The following is a 15,006-nucleotide window of genomic DNA, read 5'->3' as shown; positions in this document are numbered from 1 at the left end:
AGTTTTTCCTCAAGCACATTTTAATAGACCTAGCATTCTGAAGAAAATCTTCTCACCTGAGTATTTTGCTCAGAGCCCATTATATCCTCAGGTCTACAAGCCATTGTTTTATTACTCCAAGGTCTCTCAAGGCTCAACTCTGAACCTGAAGAATATTATGTTGTTCTCTGGCCTGGTTGTGTTCCAACGGTGATAGTTGAAGGTGATACTGTTTTAGAACTTGAAACAAGGGAGGATGTCTACAACAAATGGTTTCCGTGGAGAAAATAGTCAACTTTAAAAAGCGTTTCACTCATCCATCCATCCGTCTTTCTTAAAAAAATTTTAATGCACCCATCCATCTTATGAATTTTGTTCCAATTGCCCGTTTTCAGCTAGCAGGATAAAACACAGGAGGGAGAGCAGGGTGGTGGAGTGGGCAGGGACAGCACAGCGGGTCTAGCTAGTGGAAGTAGTGTCCCTCTGGGGTTACCTTTGAAAATGTGTATGTTTTTGAGGGTGGCGGTGACAACGGGCATTGCTAGTGTATGGGAGATTGAGGTTGGGGTTGGTGACTCTCATCCTGTAGTGTGTAGGACAGTCCCATACAACAAAGAATTATCCTATTCTAAATGCCAGTAGTGGTTCCTTTTGAGCAATGCTGAGATAAGCCTGGGTTTCAATTTCCAGCTATGAACCTGAAAAAGTTGCATTTTCCTCATCAGTGAATTTTGAGTGAAAATATGTACTTAAAAGATCATTCTGAGCATTGCTGACAGTGAACACAGGACCAGATATGTAGTAGGAACTAGTAAAGAATCATTGGCATCCTTTTTAACCCTCCAGTGGCTTCTCAACCCAGTCGAGTAAAACACAAGGTCCTCACACTGGCACACAAGGACCTGCCTGATCTAATCCCTGCTCCTCTCTGAACACACTTTCTCCCAGTTCCTCCCCTGGCTCTGCTCTAATCACCCTGGCCTCCTTCCTGATTGTCAGTCTTCCAGATAGCTCTGCCCTGCTCTGGACCTGCGCACTTCCTTGTCTGTTTTCTGTGTGGGAGGTGCTTCCCCTTCAAGCATCCACTTGGCTGTCTGCCTCACTGCTTTCGTTCTCTGCTCATCTTATCTGAGGGGGTTTTCCTGACTCATGATGTAAAGATGGCTGCCTGTCTGCCTGCAGCCACCCCTTTCCCTCAGCTCTCGCTCCTTTTGCCATCACATGACCAATGTAGTCAATATATGTTTGCTTGTTGTCTATCTCTTCCAAGTAGACCATAAGTTGGATGAAAGCAAGGACTCTGTGTTGTTCACTGATGTATCCCCGGTGGCTGTGATGCTATAGAGCATAGATACCAGAAAATATTTATTGAATAAATGAATGAGTAAAAATAGCAAAAGAAAAGGTTATGTTGTGGTTGACAATGCTCGGTGTGTACAGAGGCTGTTTGTGTATATCATAAAGTTATACATTCTGCTAGTTCTGTCATTTTTAATCCAGATGATGGAATTGTTTACTAGAATCTCCCTATCTAAACAATTTTGACAGATGTTCCAAGAGATAGTGCCTGCCTGGTTGTCTAAGAATTGGATTTCTCTGTTCTCCTCCATCACTTTTTTAAAAAAAAATTTAATTTAATTTTTTTTCCGTGTTCCAAGATTCATTGTTAATGCACCACACCCAGTGATCCATGTAATACATGCCCTCCTTAATACCCACCACCAGGCTCACCCAACCCTCAACCCTTCTCTCCTCCAAAACCCCCAGTTTATTTCTCAGAGTCCACAGTCTCTCATGGTTCATCTCCCCCTCCGATTTCCCCCAACTCACTTGTCCTCTCCAGCTCCCAATGTCCTCCGTGTTATTCCTTATGCTCCACAAGTAAATGAAACCATGTGATAATCCACTCTCTCTGCTTGACTTATTTCACTCAGCATAATCTCCAGCAACTTCTTTCAAGACATGTCTCCAAAAACAAAGGAAACAAAAGTGAAAATGAACTTTTGGGACTTCATCAAGATCAAAAGCTTCTGCACAGCAAAGGAAATAGTCAGCAAAACAAAGAGGCAACGCATGGAATGGGAGAAGATATTCGCAAATGATACTACAAAGGGCTGATATCCAAGATCTACAAAGAACTCCTCAAACTCAACATACAGAAAACAGATAATCACGTCAAAAATTGGGCAGAAAACATGAGCAGACTTCTCCAAAGAAGACATACAAATGGCTATCAGACACATGAAAAAATGTTCTTCATCACTAGCCATCAGGGAGATTCAAATCAAAACCACACTGAGATATCACCTTACACCAGTATGGTGTATTAGAATGGCCAAAATTAACGAGACAGGAAACAACAAGTGTTGGAGAGGATGTGGAGAAAGGGGACCCTCTTACACTGTTGGTGGGAATGCAAGTTGGTGCAGCCACTTTGGAAAACAGTGTGGAGATTCCTTAAGAAATTCAAAATAGAGCTTCCCTATGACCCTGCATTGCACTACTTGGTATTTACCCCAAAGATACAGGTGTAGCGAAAAGAAGGGCCATCTGTACCCCAGTGTTCATAGCAGCAATGGCCACAGTCACTGAACTGTGGAAAGAGCCAAGATGCCCTTCAACAGATGAATGGATAAAGAAGATATGGTCCATATATGCAATGGAGTATTATGTCTCCATCAGAAAGGAGGAATACCCAACTTTTATATCAACATGGATAGGGCTGGAGGAGATTATGCTGAGTGAAATGACTCCTCCATCACTTTTAATTGAGGAAAGCATGAAAATATTATTTTTATGTAAGATGGCCTTATGGGTAGGATGATGTGATTTTCTTTGAGTATATGTTTTTAAATTGGTTGCAAATGTGGAGAAGTCATCAATAAAATTGTCCATAGCATATTAGAATTATTGAGTTGTCCTGTCTTCTTTGAGGAAGCATAATCATTCTTCAGAGAGACAATTAGTGTTCGCTGCTTTTGTTGACATAGGCTTCGCTTGGGCTTGGGGAGTGCTCTGGAAGTTTCTGTTGTAAAAGCAACCACTGGCTTGGGGTTTTGAAAGTAGGACAATGATAAACTATGTGTGATGTTTATTTGAAAGGTAGGTATTTGTGTGTAAAACTTTCTTGCTTTTGATAGGTAGAGCCATATTTCTGAAAGATTTTGCTTTGTATTCTGAAATATTTATATTGATTTGGTAGCTGATGGGTATACACAGTTTGTTAAACTCGTTCTGTTTCACACCAGAAACGGTGTAGGAAGATGTGTCTAAGGATTCCTTTGTTCTAAATTAATGTCTGTCTTTGGGCTTACCTTTCAGTCACACTTGTATATCCTAAGATGGCTTCTATAACATGCCATTTACTCAAGAGGGATACGATTTTTACTGGAAATTATTGTTCTCCCCTAATTCCATCCCTCTGCCAGTAAGGTTCTAAAGATACTTCAAGTGTTCTGCTTCTGCAGGTAATTTCCTAGAAGAAGTGTCTTTAAATGTGATAATCATGTTCAGCAGGACATTTGAGGTTTGGCAGTTGTTCTGCAATGTAGATACTGGTGAAGAGGTCAGTGTGTGTGGTTTAATAGGAGGCCATTAAACTCAAGTGTGTGAAGAAGTAAATTACTTTCTATTACACTTGACACATATTATTAGGGGTATGCAGTTGTTTATTGGACAGTGCTTGATTTTCAAAATTTGGGTCTGTAGTTCCATGACAGATAAGAAATATTCTGATAAGAAATCAAGAAAATTGTGTGTCTGTGTGTTTATGGGTGTGTGCGTGTGTGTGTGTGTGTGTGTGTGCACATGCATGTATGCACTGGCAAGTGGTGGGGAGCAATTTTGTCAAGAGATAATCATGGATTGAACACTGTAGCCAGAGAAACATATACCTTTAGCGAGAGTATTACGTCCGTCTACCTCTTACCATGATCAAGTGTTCTCAGCTTGACCTACATCCTTCCCCTTCAGCCTAATTTTATCTGTTGCTTTCAGTTTTTCCTGTCCCACACCCTTCAAAACTTACCCCAGTCAGGCTTTTTTTTTCCCTTTCTGCCCCCACAACAAGTCATACCCAAATTACCAAGAAGCTCCATTGCACCAGTGGGAGCTCTCAGGACTGGTGTTATCTACAAGTAGGTCTTGATGCTCTTGACCACTTCCTCTATACAGTGCCCTTCCCTTGTCATCTCTGTTTTGGTTTCTAGTTGTCATAAGGTGACACCACACTTTTTTTCATCCTCTCTGGCTATATCCTCTTAATGTCCTTTGCAAATATATCCTGCTCTAACAGACTGCTCAGTGCTGGAGGTCCTTGAGGCTCATGCCATCTTTCCATTTCATACTCTTCTTGGCAAGGTCATCCATTACTATGCCTGCAGTGACCGTAATCTGAACGCCAGTCTCTCCAAACTCTTTTCTCTAGACCTGATCTCTCAGCTCTATAGTCATGTACTCAGCTACCCATATGGCTTCTCCAGCTGAACTTCTGAAATACAGAGAAACCAAGACTGATCCCACAATATGCACTTGTGAGTGAATAGCTCTAGTATTTTTTAATTGGGCTCAACTCAATCTTGACATCCCTCTCCCTCTCATTCCTTTTATTGAGTCCTGTTAACTCAATATAATTACTGTTGTTCAGTACCTCCCTTCTTTTCTTTACTGATAAAACAATAAATGAGAAGAATCAGAAGAACATGGGTCTAAGCAACACAATTGGCTTCAAATAGTTGACATACATAGAACCCAAGAATTGCAGATTGGCCATAAGTTGGGCCATAAAAAAAGCCTCCATTTGCAGAGGAATGAAAACACGGATTTTCCCTTCTGACTGAATTCTTAGGAATTAAGCTAGAAGTCAATAACAAGATAACTGGGTAATCCCATTTCTTTTTTAGAATTAAGCACTATACCTCTAAAAAAAAATCAAACAAAACCACCACCAACAAAAACTCTCCTACAGAAGAACTTAAAATGGAAATTAGGACATATTTTGAGTTACATGGTAATGAAAACATGACACGCCAAAACTTGTTTGATGCAACTCATTTAGTGCTTAGAGGGAAATCTGTAGCATTTAATGGATAGATAAAAGACTAGTAGAGTCCAAAAATCAGTATCTAATTTTCTATGTCAAGAACTAAAAAAAAAAAAAAAAAAACAACAAAAAATGGCAAATCAAACACAAAGGGTACAGAAAGAATGAATGAGGTGTTTTTTTTTTTTTTTCTGTCCAATCCCTTTATTACCATGAATGTGGATTTGTAAACTTACACTCACAGTGGCAGCTTGTCTTCAGAAGGCTATTTGGAATATTATTCAGCAACAAAAACTAATGTGCTATCAAGCCATGAAAAGGTATGAAGGAAATGTAAATAAATATTACCAAGTACAAGAAGCCAGTTTGAAAAGTTTGTGTAATGTATGTTTCCCTTCATCTTGATCAGTTTCTATTACCCAGAACTACACCAAATAAATATACAATCTACACACCAGTAGTTTTCTAGGCAAGTACAACTTTAAGATTCTTCCCCTAAGATACCACTTCCAGGTGAATTACAGCCTTCAGTCCTTTCCCATGTAGAAATTCTAGAGTCCACATTCACATGCACTCATGGCTTATGTCTACCAAAACTAATTTAAAAACATATCCCAAATTGGAACAATGGGGATACCTGTGTGGCTTAGTCATTTGAGTGTCCAACTCTTAATTTTGGCTTAGGTCATGGTCTCAGGGTCATGGGATCAAACCCCACATCAGGAATCAATACAGAAAATCAACAAAGGAAATTTAGCTTTAGAAAAGTTAATAAACTAATAAACCCTTTGAGAGACTGATCAGGAAAAACAATATAGAATATATTACCAATATCCTGTTACCTATTGAATTGGAAGCCCCATTCAGTGCAGAAAGGAAAAAGAATAGGTATTTTAGAAAAGATGAAACAAAATTGTCATCATTTGAAAATAATTTAGTGGTCTGCATTGAAAACCAAAGTTATAATTTACAGAGAAATTATTAGAATTAATAAATGACCTCAACAAGATGTTAGGAATTAGAATCCATATATAAAAGTCAATTGTTTTCCTCTGTAGTAGCTACTGAAAATGAAAATATAATACAAATATTAATTACTGTAAAACCATGAAGTACCTAGAAATTAATTTGACAAAATATGTGCAAGTTGCCTATTATGAAAATGTATACATCAGTAACTGATTATCAGTTAAAGACTGTTAAGAGTTGTATACCATATGATTTAGTGATCATGCTACTTGATGTTTACCCAAATCAGCTGAAAACTTATGTTTGCACAAAAATTTGTGCACAAATATTTTTAACAACTTTATTCATAATTGCCATAAATTTGAAGCAACCAAAATGTCCTTCAACAGCTGAATGGATAAACAAATTGTGGCAAATCCATACAATGGAATATTATTCAGCAACAAAAATAAGTGAGCTGTCTATCAGGCCACAAAAAGGTATGAAGGAAATGTAAATAAATATTATTAAGTGCAAGAAGCCAGTTTGAAAAGTCTGTGTAATGTGTGTTTCCAACTATGTGACATTCTGGAAAAAGCAAAAACTATAGAGCTAGTAAAAAGATCAGTGTTTGCTGGGGGTTGGGGGAGGGGAGGAGGAATGTATAGGTGGAGCAGAGGAAATTTTTAAGGCAGTAAAAACTATTCTGTATGATACTGTAACAGTGGATTCATGACATTTTACATATGTCCGAACTCAGAAACGTATACTACAGAGAGTGAACCCTCAGGTACATTATGAACTTCAGTTAATTATAATATATCAGTAATACTTCATCAGTTCTAACAAATATACCCCATTAATGACAGATGGTAATAATTGGAGAAATGTTATTGGCTGTTGTTGGGGAGAAGAAGGGGTATATAGGGACACTGGTACTTTTGTGCAATTATTGTATATATCTAATATTGCTCTAAAAAATAAAGTCTAAACTAAAATGTTTACTACTTTTATTTGGGGTGGGAGTATTAGACAAATACATACAGGTCTAAAATTTATATGGAAGAGCAGAGAAAAAGGAAACCAATCAGAAGAACCACAACAAGATGGGACCTTATGCAGCTGGATATCAAACCTGTAGTAATTAACTATGTGATATTGGCACAAGTATCAGTAACTTGGTATGGACCTTATATATGGAAATTATATACCTAGTAGAGATGGCCTAATACATCACTGGGAGGTAGGGTAGGTTTTATTTGAAATTCAATTATGTACATAGATAAAAACCAAAGTCTCACCCCCCCCCCCAAAACCATACATAAACAATTTAGGATAGAACAAATGACTGTGAAATGCAAAAACTTCAGAGCTTTTCCATGAAAATATATTAGTGATCCTGAGGATTTTTAAACTGTTCCTGCCATATACATGCCACACACACAAACACAACATGCGAAGAAAAAAAAATACTGAAAAATTGAAGTCATCAAATTTTTTCAGATGTGGATCTTGACACCTAATTTTTTACAAAAGCTATGCATAGGGTGGAGACTTTTTCAGCTGAAAGTACTAAGGAAGCATTATTATCAAAATTTTGAAAGTACTGTTTCAGATAAGAGAAAACAAAGCTATCAACCAATAGAATAATGGGTCCCCTTTCACAATTTCAGATTGGCAAATATTAAAAAAAAAAATCTTGCAATAGTAGTTACAGGCAAAGACATTGCACAACAGAACTTATTGGCTGATGTTAGGTATATTAATTAGTATATCTACTTTGGAAAACAGTTTGGCAATACCTAGCTAGTCAAGTTTAGGACACACATAACCTACAAGTCAACAAGTCAACTCTGAGATAGGGTGTTTTTCAATGAGCCCTTATTGTTAATTTGGGCAGGACATGTGTCTCTTGTAAGATACCTTTCGTAACTCTGATTTGCTCCCACTGTGTATGAGTTATGCCCCCAGCTTTGGTCATTAAAACAACCATTCTTTACATGTTTCTAACTACTTTTAGTGGAACAGTCCAGAGATGATGGAAAAAACTCTAGGGAAAAACTAACATTAGCACCAGAAGACAAGTCAAAGAATAGCTTTTATAAAGTCTGCTTACTTCTGTTTTTAGTAGTAAAATGGAGTATCTTCAGAATTCAGCTGCAGGAAAATTAATAAATAAGTTAAAGCATCTTCTCACAACAGAATATTATACTGTCTTAAAAATGACTTTAATAAAGCTACCTTTATCATTGTGGATACAGTTCCTGAAGATAATGTTGGTTGAAAAGCATGCAGTAATACATTCCTTATATAAAATATATACTAAATGGAGCTTCTAATCTTGAAAAATAGTGCTGTGTTTATCCTGGAATGATCTATAACAAAATACATGCATACAGTAAATTCAGTTCTGGACTATTGATTCCTTCCAGCAGGGCGTGATGGGAAAGTCATCGGAGAGGAGCACATAGAAAATGTAATTGTATTTAATTTTTTCTTCCATAGGTGTGTTTCTGGCATGTTCATGTTCTGTAATTTTCTATGCACACTGAAGAAATGGAAGTATGAGAGAACAGCAACAGGAGTAGATGAGGAATATATCACCAAGGCTGAGAATGTTTGAATAGAGCTAATCCAGGGATCTGAGAATTATCGTAGACTGAGTTGAGTGAAAAATGAAAAACGTCAGGCAAGCCAAAATATATGGCAGGACTTTACTACTGTTTAGAACAGGAAAAACCAGGAAAGATGAGAGAAGATCTCATGTAAAGTAAATATAGTGATAAAGTGTGGAACCCCCCCCATTTACTTAGTATTTATTTCCTGTTTGCAAAGTGCTTTGATGGATATGATCTCCCTAGCTCCTACCAAGGGAGATGGTGACAAAGCAAAAGACATAAGTAGGAAAAGAAGTCTATGGTACTTGACATAGGGGTAAGTTACTTCTTAGCTTTTTTACTTAATTAATCTCTTTAAGTGCAGTTAAAGTGAAATCCAGTGTGCTGAAGAAATTTGCCTTTATGGTCTCCAAGAGTCAGTGTTTATACCTTTGTAATGAGTATAAAGAATGAGAAGGTTCTAGAATTCTAGACCGAGATAATTTTAATTCAAGAGATAGGGTGGAAAGCATTGGGAAAACAATGGCGCTCATGGTCTCTGTCTTCCCTGATACCATGGAGATGTTCTGCAAGGTGTTCCATACAAAGGTGGCTCAGTTTTGCTGTCGGAGCACTACCTTTCCCCCAGAAAGTTGGGTTACTTCTTCTCAGCTGTTAGGTTTCTGGTTCCTCTTGAATGTTTCTGTATGCCACTTGGGTAAGCATGGCCTGTAGAATACCACAGATTTGATCACCTTGTTCTCATCTCTCTACTTCCCTTGAACACCCATCAGTTTATTCCTTAAGTTGAACTTCCTGTCTGTTCTTGCTTGCATTTTCTAAAATTTCAGTGTTGTAATAAGATTTTGCTCTTTTTCTCCATCTCCTCCCCCTCCCCACCTTCTTTTTCTTCCCTGTTTTGTTTTCTTTTACTCCTGGTAAGAAATGAATCAGAATAATTTAGAATCTTTCCACTTCTTCCAAACCTGTGCATTTTAGCAACTTATGCTAAATAGTGTACCGAAGTTGCAACTGGGGGTCCCTAAGACCATTCCCAGATTTGGTGGCTTGTTAGGAGGATTCACAGGAGTCAGTCTTTGGTCTTCCAACTATGATTTACTCTAGAAGAGGATACAAAACAAAATTATCAAAGAGAAAATTGCACAGGAAACATGGAGGAAACCAGGTACCAGCTTCCCAGTGGGGTCAGATAGGACATTTTTAATCCCTCTAGCAATGAATTGTGACAACACGTGTGATATGTTGTCTACCAGTGATGCTCATTAGAGAATTTTTTTCCATTGAGTTTTTATTGGGAACTGGTCACATAAAGATATCCCCTGCCTAGCATGGACCAAAATTCCAGTGTCTTAGAAGGAAAGCAGGTATTCAGCATAAATTGTTTGCATGTACAATTTAGGCACAGTGAGTCACTCTTACCCTCACAATGAGTCCTTGTCAGTTAGGGTGATTGGAAACCTTCCAAAATCTTAGGTTCCCAGATACCAGCAAAGGACTAACCTTGCAAGCAGGATTAAGAGGTCAGCCATCTTAGACCTGCCAACTGTGCCTTACTGCACAACTATTTTATTCTTTTGTTAAATGGAATGTTAACTCGTCAGGGCTTGCTTAAAAATCATGCATACCTTTTGTTAAACTTATTCTGGTCGTTTCAGATAGAGAGTGTAATTGTGGTTATCCTACCAGAGGTTGGAATAAGAGTGTAAACCCAGGGCTTCAGAAACCTCAGCCCCTTCCCCTTTCCTCCAATCCTCTCCAAGTGGAGTATGAATTATAAATGATTGATAAAGAGAGGAGCAATTCTGGGACCCATTTTATGTAGATGAGATTTTAAAGAGACTAGTGGTGGGGCAGAGTATCGTGTTAACCAGAGGAGACAGGAACTGCTTTTCTATTAATGCGTTTTGTTTCTTTCCAAGAGCATGTGTAGTGGGATTAAAAAAAATGCATCCATCCTGGTTGATCTTAATTTTGGAGGGGTTTCTGTCCCCATGTTATATTTAATAATTTGTCTAATATGTAGAACGATCTCTTCTCTCTCAGTTGGATTACAAATTTAGTAGCAAGTTGAGTTATTAACTGGGATGCTACATTTTTAGGGGGAAGAAAAAGCCAGATTTATTTTAAAAGCAGATGCATTTTCCCTTCCTTCCTTTCTTTCTTTCCTTTCTTCCTTCCTTCTTTCTTTCTGTCTTTGATTTTATTTGTTTATTTATTTGAGAGAGAGAGAGAGAGAGAGCACAAGCAAGGAGGAAGGGCAGAAGGAGAGGGAGAAGCAGACTGCCCTCTTAGCAGGAAGCCTGACACAGGACTTGATCCCAGGACCCTGAGATCATGACCTGAGCCAAAGGTAGGCACTTAACCGACTGAGCCACCCAGGCGCCTGCATTTTCTGTTTTTTATATGAAACTGATCTGGGGAGACATTTCTATTAAGGGTGCTCTCCTTTAGAGACCATGTTTTTATGGTGGGGAAGTTGTTTCTACTCTAAGCATAATTAAATATAGGCAATGTAGAGATTCTTATCCCTGTTCTATCAGAATGCTAATAATCCTTCTGCAGAATGTCATTTGCCCTTAAACACTTTTCCATAGGATGGGTATGCCGTCTGATTTTCACTTCCATTGAATTTAGTTTAATTCCCCCCAACCCCACCCCTGCAAATTTTAACAGGATGTGACATGAAATTTTCTTTCTACTGGCGATAAAAAATACCTTAATGATTAACTACATTTGGCCTAGTTGTAACCACTTGCTCTGTCATTTGATATTAAATCGTGAAAACAAACCCTTTTCTTCATATTTACGCTAAAGGAGAACTTCAGGAAGCATAGTCTCCCTCAGTGTTACTGAGTATCAGACTCCTTCCTCTTCTGTGTCTTATTCACACAGTGGTTGTGGTGCAGATTCAATCAGATACTTTGGGGCTGGCATTTAAAAGGGTTGCTGTTCTTTTTCCATTTGGCCAGTGGCTAGCAGCCGGCTGGGGAGGATGTCTGGGTTAAAACCATGATAAATGAAACTTCCATTAGGCTTCTTGGCCCAGGGCCGTTTCCTGTAAAGACCTTATCTTGCCGTCAGTGGTTTGAAGAAGGAGAATGTTCTTTTCGTTCAATAAATGAAAGCTGCCGTGGAGTGGGCTGGGTAGTGTAGGTATCTCTTTTTGTGAAGAGAGTCTGCTTCTAGTGCTGATGCTTGGCAGAGCCTGGGTTACATTTTAACTTGTAACGCTTTGGATGTTACGATGATAACCTATGGATGTATGTCCTCATAGAAAATGGAACGGATATGTCTAAGTTTGTTTTTTAGTGTTCTTCGGAGTGAGGAGAACTGAATATCCAGACAGTTGGATGTATCTCACCAGCTTTTTCTTCCAACCTAATGGTTCCTTGAATTATTCTTTCTTTTTTTTTTAAAGATTTTTCAAAGTTTTTATTTTTTTTTATTTGACACACAGAGAGAGATCTCAAGTAGGCAGAGAGGCAGGCAGAGAGAGGGGGGGAAGCAGGCTCCCCGCTGAGCAGAGAGCCCTATGTGGGGCTCAATCCCAGGACTGTGAGATCATGACCTGAGCCGAAGGCAGAGGCTTAACCCACTGAGTCACCCAGGCACCCTGAATTTATTCTTTCTTTAGACTTTCTTTATTCAGAGGATTTCATCATTGATTGGAGGGACAGTGTTTTCAAGCATCATGGAGACCACAGTCCAGCAGTGTATTAGCTTTATGCACACCTTTAAGAACACTTTTTTCTTCTGGGCACATATTTTAGTATTTATATATTCATAGTTCTGTACATCTCCTTCTGTACTACTTGCACACTTGGGGAAATAATGGTTGGAATGATTTTGCAAAACGTACTAAGAGAGTTCAGATTTCAGGTAAAATGGAATAAAACCACTCTCGCCTTTTCTGCCCACGGGACACAAGTATGAAGCCAGGGCAAAATGCTTGGTGAAGCTAGGTGAGATCTCTGAAAAGTAAATATCATGATGTAGATGAGGGAGGACACCACAGTCGAAATACCAATGGCATCAGGTAAGTTTACCATGTTCCCCTCTCTGCTAATCCCCTGCCTGAATTCAGTGCAGTCCGCAGTCTAGGAGTCAGTGTCAAGGGTCACCCGGCTGACTGTAGAACATGTGACTCTTGATCTTGGGGTTGTGAGTTCAAACCCCACGTTGGGCATGGAACCTAACTTAAAATGTGAACTACGAAAACAAAATATAGGAGTCAGTATTGGAAGCAGACTGAGAAAGGACCAAGAGACACCCTCTAGTGCTGGCCCAAGGTATAGAAAAGAGAAGCCCTAAAGTTCAGAGAGAGGGGAGAAATCCCCCATCTTTTGGTCTCCCTTTTCTCTATTTTGTCATGTACTGGCAATCTTGTGGCAAAGGCAGTAGCAACAGAAGCGGGAAACAGCAGGAACCAAAGCAAGGAGTGAAGGGAATGCCCTTCCCATTTTGTGAAGCTGTCAGTTTGAGGGCAGGGCTAAATCAAAAAAACTTATATTTGTTTATTTTGTTTGTTTGTTTTAATGTGTCTCAATACTCCCACTACTCTGGTGGCATCACAGAAGTGGGTTGTTTCTGATTAGAGGATTAAAAAGGGGCGTTCCAGAGTACTAGAGAGTATCAGGGGAGACAGCTGAGAGGAGGGGCTCAGGAAACAATTCCATAAAGTTTGTGAATTTCTGGACTCATCTATACATCTAATCATGATTATCATACTGTCTACTTTGAGAATGTAGTTAATGAATAGAATTCCATGCAAGTCTCAGTAACTTCCACATGGTGTGTGCCCAAGGCAGACGTGAATGGCCCTTCCTAGCTTTTGAAAACAACACTGACATCAGCCTGCAGAATGTGGGTTGGAATTTGGGGTGAGAAGGTAATCAGATCAAATGCCTGGCAAAACAATAGTTTCAACATTCTCTATAGATTTAAATAAGGCACAAGATTTTATGAGAATATTCAGAACGTCTAGGATATAATCCGTGTTGGAATATAAAGAACTACAAAATTCTCAAATTGCATGGGAAAAGACAATGGATGACAATGAAAATATGACTTTAAAGAAGCTGTTATAAAAATGCTTCAGTAATGGGGTGCCTGGGTGGCTCAGTAGGTTAAGCCTCTGCCTTCGGCTCAGATCATGATCTCAGGGTCCTGGGATCGAGCCCCCCATTGGGCTCTCTGCTCTGTGGGGAGCCTGCACCCCGCCCCCCGCCCTGACTGCCTCTCTGCCTACTTGTGATCTCGGTCTGTCAAATAAATAAATAAATAAATAATCTTAAAAAAATAAAATGCTCTAGTAAATAATAATGAATTCTGAAATAAAAGGTAAGTTGAAATGTATCTGTAAAGAAATAGGAGATAGGAAGTAGAACCAAGTGGAAATTTTATAACTAAAAAATACAGTAGCTGCCCCACCTTGCTGTCTCCTACCCACCCCCACATTCTTTACTAGATAAAGTCAATAACAAAATGGAGATGACAGAGGAAAGAATCAGTAAACCTGAATCTAAATCAATAAAAAGTACACAGTGTGAACAAAGGAGAGGAGAATGATTGAAAAATACCGAACAGAGACCCTTGGACTGTTGGGCGATTACAGAAGGCATTTTGTTTATATTATTAGAGTCCCAGAAGGAAAGGAAAAAGAATGTGACTAAGAAGTATTCCAAGAAATAAGGGCTGGAAACTTTCCAAGTTTGACAAAAGATATAACCTTACAGATTCAAGAAGCTAGGCTACCCCAAACAAGACAAACCCAAAGAAATACATACCCAGGCATATCATAACTGCTTAAAACTGAGGACAAAATCTTGAAAGCAATCAGAGAAAAAGTGACACTATAGGAGACAGAGATTCAAATGAAAAGTTTCTCAGCAGAAATCATGGAACCCAGAGGAAATGTCTTACTATTTTTAAAGTGCTGAAATAAATAAAAGTGCAGAGCCCAGAATTTGGTGAAAATATCCTTGAATGTGAAATGAGGATCTCCTCATTTCAGGTAAAATCAAGAGAATTTGGAGTCAACAGACCTGCTGTAAAATAGCAGGTTAAGGAAATGTCTTAGGCTATGGGAATTGATATGAGAAATTTGGAATATTAAGAATGGAGGAAATAGTAAATATAATCTGTTCTCTTCTTGAATTAGTTAAAATATGGTTTGTGATTGAAATCAAAGTAAAACCTTGTCTGACAGGAATTTTATAAAGTCAGAATCACAATTGATGAATTAAAATGAACACTGAAAAAAGTGAAGGAAGGAAAAACAGGGAACGGAAACAGAAGAATAAAAAACAGTGGAAACAGTTACATTGGGAAACCTTCATATAATACAAACATATAAATTATTATGTTAAATTTAAATGGTCTATACAAACCAAATAAGAGTCTGTCAAAATGGATTTAAAC

Source organism: Enhydra lutris, unplaced genomic scaffold (genome assembly GCF_002288905.1).
Source record: "Enhydra lutris kenyoni isolate GAN:26980312 unplaced genomic scaffold, ASM228890v2 scaffoldscaffold29, whole genome shotgun sequence".
Classification (NCBI taxonomy): Eukaryota; Metazoa; Chordata; class Mammalia; order Carnivora; family Mustelidae; genus Enhydra; species Enhydra lutris.
Note: the sequence above shows the minus strand (reverse complement) of the source record.